At 39.1% G+C, this 6,000-nt stretch overlaps 1 pseudogene; it reads left to right on the top strand.

The window, feature by feature from the left end:
- Positions 1-950: 950 nt before the first annotated feature.
- Positions 951-6,000, top strand: part of LOC123481655 — a 23,557-nt pseudogene continuing 18,507 nt past the window's right edge.

Here is a 6,000-nt window from a genome sequence, read left to right as displayed (position 1 = left end):
ATTTGATAATTGAAGAATACTTGACTTTCTACCGTAGCACAATGCTTGATTTTTTAATGTTCGCTATATAAGATAGACAGTTGACTAAACTAATGTGCCATAAAAGGGGGAACGTAATTTTGACACTGGCCACACAGTGCAGTCGTCACTAGTTCCCACAGCCACAAAGTCATAAACCCCGCCTATTTCTACTATTTATCTTCTTAAAATTGGATTTTAAATCCAACCCTAACCTTAACCACGCTGCTAACCGTATGCCTAACCCAATCCGGATGAGAGATTGCCTTTGTGAGAGGTATTGACATTTTGAAATCACCGAGCTCTCTGTTTAAGTGACTAGCGCACAGCTCAGACACCCATACATACCCCACAAGACATGGCACCAGAGGTCTCTTCACAGTCCCCAAGTCCAGAAAAGACTACCAGAAATGCACAGTAGCCTACTACATAGAGCCATGACTACATGGAACTCTATTCCACATCATGTAACTCAGTCAAGCAGTAAAATCGGATTTAAAAAACAGATAAAACTACACTGTATGGTGTGTGTGAAGAGAGAGACACACACAGGCACACACGCATTCGCAAACACAAGTTAACACGCACTCTACACACACATACATTTTAATATTGTTATTTTGCTGTATAATTGATTTTGTATTGTAGATATGTTATGGTAGAGTAGTGTGTAATAATGTGTTGTGTTATGTATTGTTTTATTGTATGTAATTGTGATTGGACCCCGGGAAGAGTAGAAGCTGCCTTGGCAGCAGCTAATGGGTATCCGGAAAAAAATACAAATACAAAACCCCTAACCTTAAATTAAGACCAATAAGCACATTTTGTATTCATGAATTCATACTAATTCAACACCGAATAATTTTGAATTTGTGGCTGTGATAAACCACACAGCAGGCAGGCGGAGTTATCTTTCCCGAATATGTAATTGATTGGGCCACATTGACGCGCGTCACATGAAAATAAACATGTCTGACTTCAGTGTTTGAGGGTCTACATAACGAAGAAATCAGTACAATTTATCGTATTTTGAAGCTTATAGAATGGTAAGTGTTACATGAAAGAATTCTGCATATGTTTGCCATGTTTAAATTTGCTCATGTTTTGCTTGCCACATATCCCATGACATCAAAACATGAAAGTAGCCAGCTAGCTAGCATACGATACGGTCAGTCAGTGGTGGCTAGCTAGGTAGCTAGCTAGCTAACTAACTAACGCGGTAGCTACTGTAGCTAACTAGTTGAAGTTTTTTCGTAAGGAGACAGCGTATTTTCTGAAGCTAAACTCTCTGATATAGTTCATGAGCCAGACCCCCAAATTTGGGCCGACGATGTCTCATAGTGATTTTTTTAAAAGGTCTATAACTATGTCCCTAGAGTTGGAAAACGTGTGATAGCGGTGCAGCAATGATAGCTTTCCCATTCATTTTTCTCATGGATTTTAGCATATGACAAACAATGTCAAGTTATTGCTCATATATAATTGGAAAGCTTAGATTCACAGCTATCCATCAGACACATTTACAGAAAGTGCAGGTCAACAGATCTTTGACCTCTAGGGTACATACGAATTACCTGTATAAATGGCTTTAAAAAGGAAGCCCTGACAAAAAAATTACTTTGTTTGACAAGTGTTTCTGAAAGGTCATGAAATTACCTTTCAAATTGTATATAATATAACCACATTTGAAACCAACTGCTATTATAACTATTATTTAAAAGGTTGCCCATATTGTGCCATTGACATTAGAATATTGGAAGCTTAGCCATAGAATTCCATGTAATGGGGCAGCTGTTTTTGGATTGTAACTTTGGTAGTTGAGGCACCAAATTGCACACACATAGCTAGAAAAAGGTTTTAAAAAGATAAGATACAGGGCCATAACAGAATTCATGCATTAACCCCACAGAAGCCTTTTCCCAATATGGCCACCAAACAACTCAATGGGGTCTTATTGGACATTTCCACATGACCATACCTGTATGAAATATAATTGTAGTATGCCCAAAAATAGATTGAAATGTTCATAGTGATGTAGAATACACAACCATATGAGCCAGGTGTGCCAGATATACAGTACCAGTCAAACGTTTGGACACATCTACTCATTCAAAGGTTTTTCTTTATTTTTTACTATTTTCTACATTGTAGAATAATAGTGAAGACATAAACTATGAAGTAACACATATGGAATCATGTAGTAACCAAAAAAGTGTTAAACAAATCAAACTATATTTTATATTTGAGATTCTTCAAAAAGCCACCCTTTGCCTTGATGACAGCTTTGCACACTCTTGGCATTCTCTCAACCAGCTTCACCTGGAATGCTTTTCCAACAGTCTTGAAGGAGTTCCCACATATGCTGAGCAATTGTTGGCTGCTTTTCCTTCACTCTACCATCCGACTCATCCCAAACCATCTAAATTGGGTTGAGGTCAGGGGATTGTGGAGGCCAGGTCATCTGATGCAGCACTCCATTACTCTCCTTCTTGGTAAAATAGCCCTTACACAGCCTGGAGGTGTATTGGGTCATTGTCCTGTTGAAAACAAATGATAGTCCCACTAAAACCAAACCAGATGGGATTAGCGTATCGCTGCAGAATGCTGTGGTAGCCATGCTGGTGCCTTGAATTCTAAATAAATCACACAGTGTCACCAGCAAAGCACTCCCACACCATCACACCACCTCCTCCATGCTTCATGGTGGGAACCACACATGCGGAGATCATCCGTTCACCCACACGCGTCGCACAAAGACACGGCGGTTGGAACCAAACATCTCAAATTTGGACTCCAGACCAAAGCACAAATTTCCACCGGTCTAATGTCCATTGCTCGTGTTTGTTGGCAAAAGCGGGTCTCTTCTTATTATTGGTGTCCTTTAGTAGTGGTTTCTTTGCAGCAATTCGACCATGAAGGCCTGATTCACACAGTCTCCTCTGAACAGTTGATGTTGATGTTGATGTTGAGATGTGTCTGTGACTTGAACTCTGTGAAGCATTTATTTGGGCTGCAATTTCTGAGGCTGGTAACTCTAATGGACTTATCCTCTGCAAAAGAGGTAAATCTGGGTCTTCCATTCCTGTGGTGGTCCTCATGAGAGGCAGTTTCATCATAGCGCTTGATGGTTTTTGCGACTGCACTTGAAGAAACGTTCAAAGTTCTTGAAATGTTCCATATTGACTGACCTTCATGTCTTAAAGTAATGATGGACTGTCATTTCTCTTTTCTTATTTGAGCTGTTCTTGCCATAATATGGACTTGGTCTTTGACCAAATAGGGCTATCTTCTGTATACCCCCTACCTTGTCACAACACAACTGATTGGCTCAAATGCATTAAGAAGGAAAGAAATTCCACAAATTAACTTTGAACAAGGCACACCTGTTAATTGAAATGCATTCCAGGTGACTACCTCATGAAGCTGGTTGTGGTTGAGAGAATTCAAAGAGTGTGCAAGCTGTCATTAAGGCAAAGGGTGGCTATTTGAAGAATCTCAAATATAAAATATATTTTGATTTGTTTAACATTTTATGTAATAACCAATGACTCCATATGTGTTATTTCATAGTTTTGATGTCTTCACTATTATTCTACAATGTAAAAAATAGTAAAAATAAAGAAAAACCCTTGAATGAGTAGGTGTGTCCAAACTTTTGACTGGTAGTGTATACAGATGTGAAATTATTCACATAATTGTTGTAAGAATATGCCCAAAAAGCTGTCTGAATCACTGATTTCTGACTATTTATTATAAATAATGGCAATATGTCATTTTTAAACATGTAAAATGGATATGTACATGTGAATAGTCATGGATGTGAGCTGATTAAAATGATGTACTATGTTATCCTATAAACTGTTTTCATAAAACAGGACTAGAACTTTGTAAAATTCCATAGGAATGCCAATTAGTTCTCACCTGATGATGATGATGATGAGAGCAGCATACCATTACACGTGCAGTTGAAGTCGGAAGTTTACATACACTTAGGTTGGAGTTGTTTAAACTAATTTTTTTCAACCACAAATTTCTTGTTAACAAACTATAGTTTTGGCAAGTCGGTTAGGACATCTACTTTGTGCATGACACAAGTAATTTTTTTATTGTTTACAGACAGATTATTTCACTTTAAACAGCTTGGAAAATTCCAGAAAATTATGTAATGGCTTTAGAAGCTTCTGATAGGCTAATTGACATAATTTGAGTCAATTGGAGGTGTACCTGTGGATGTATTTCAAGGCCTACCTTCAATCTCAGTGCCTCTTTGCTTGACATCATGGGAAAATCAAAAGAAATCAGCCAAGACCTCAGAATAAAAATTGTAGACCTCCACAAGTCTGGTTCATCCTTGGGAGCAATTTCCAAACGCCTGAAGGTACTACGTTCATCTGTACAAACAATAGTACGCCAGTATAAACACCATGGGACCACGCAGCCGTCATACCACTCAGGAAGGAGACACGTTCTGTCTCCTAGAGATGAATGTACTTTGGTGCGAAAAGTGCAAATCAATCCCAGAACAACAGTAAAGAACCCTGTGAAGATGCTGGAAGAAACAGGTACAAAAGTATCTATATCCACAGTAAAACGAGTCCTATATCGAAACAAAAATAAAACTGTTTGGCCATAATGACCATCATAATGTTTGGAGGATAAAGGGGAAGGCTTGCAAGCCGAAGAACACCATCCCAACCGTGAAGCACAGGGATGGCAGCATCATGCTGTGGGGGTGCTTTGCTGCAGTAGGGCCTGGTGAACTTCACAAAATAGATGGCATCATGAGGAAGGAAAACTAAGTGGATATATTGAAGCAACATCTCGAGGAAGTTAAAGCTTGGTCGCAAATGGATCTTCCAAATGGACAATGACCCCAAGCATACTTCCAAAGTTGTGTCAAAATGGCTTAAGGACAACAAAGTAAAGGTATTGGAGTGGCCAGCACAAAGCCCTGACCTCAATCCTATAGAATATTTGTGGGCAGAACTGAAAAAGCTTGTGCGAGCAAGGAGGCCTACAAAGCTGACTCAGTTACACCAGCTCTGTCAGGAGGAATGGGCAAAAATTCACCCAACTTATTGTGGGAAGCTTGTGGAAGGCTACCCAAAACATTTGACCCAAGTCAAACAATTTAAAGGCAATGCTACCAAATACTAATTGAGCGTATGTAAACTTCTGACCCACAAAGAATGTGATGAAAGGAATAAAAGCTGAAATAAATCATTCCCTCTACTATTATTCTGACATTTCACATTCTTAAAATAAAGTGGTGATCCTAACTGTCCTATGACAGGGAATTTTTACTAGGATTAAATGTCAGGTTTTGTGAAAAACTGAGTTTAAATGTATTTAGTTCTCTAAATTAAGACGTATTTGTACTATGGGGCCATAGCAGTAATATAATTTGCCTCAACAGGCCCAACATTGGATTTGACTATACTGAACAAAAATATAAACGCAACATGTAAAGTGTTGATCCCATATTTCATGAGCTGAAATAAAAGATCCCCAACATTTTCCATATGCACAAAAAGCTTTATGTATCTTAAACATTTGTTTACATCCCTGTTAGTGAGCATTTCTCCTTTGCCAAGATAATCCATCCACCTAACAGGAGTGGCATATCAAGAAGCTGATTAAACAGTATGATCATTACACAGGTGCACCTTGTGCTGGGGACAATAAAAGGCCACTCTAATATTTGCAGTTTTGTCACAACACAATGCCACAGATTTCTTAAGTTTTGAGAGAAAGTGCAATTGGCATGCTGACTGCAGGAAAGTCCAACATAGCTGTTGCCAGATAATTGAATGTTCATTTCTCTACCATAAGCCGCCTTCAACATCGTTTTAGAGAATTTGGCAGTATGTTCAACCGGCCTCACAACAGCAGACCATGTGTAACCACGCCAGCCCAGGACCTCCACATCCGGCTTCTTCACCTGAGGGATCGTCTGAGACCAGCCACCCGGACAGCTGATGA

The sequence above is a fragment of the Coregonus clupeaformis genome, chromosome 22 (genome assembly GCF_020615455.1).
Source record: "Coregonus clupeaformis isolate EN_2021a chromosome 22, ASM2061545v1, whole genome shotgun sequence".
Classification (NCBI taxonomy): domain Eukaryota; kingdom Metazoa; phylum Chordata; class Actinopteri; order Salmoniformes; family Salmonidae; genus Coregonus; species Coregonus clupeaformis.
The sequence above is the reverse complement of the archived record's forward strand: the minus strand, read 5'-3'. Positions and strand labels throughout refer to the sequence as shown.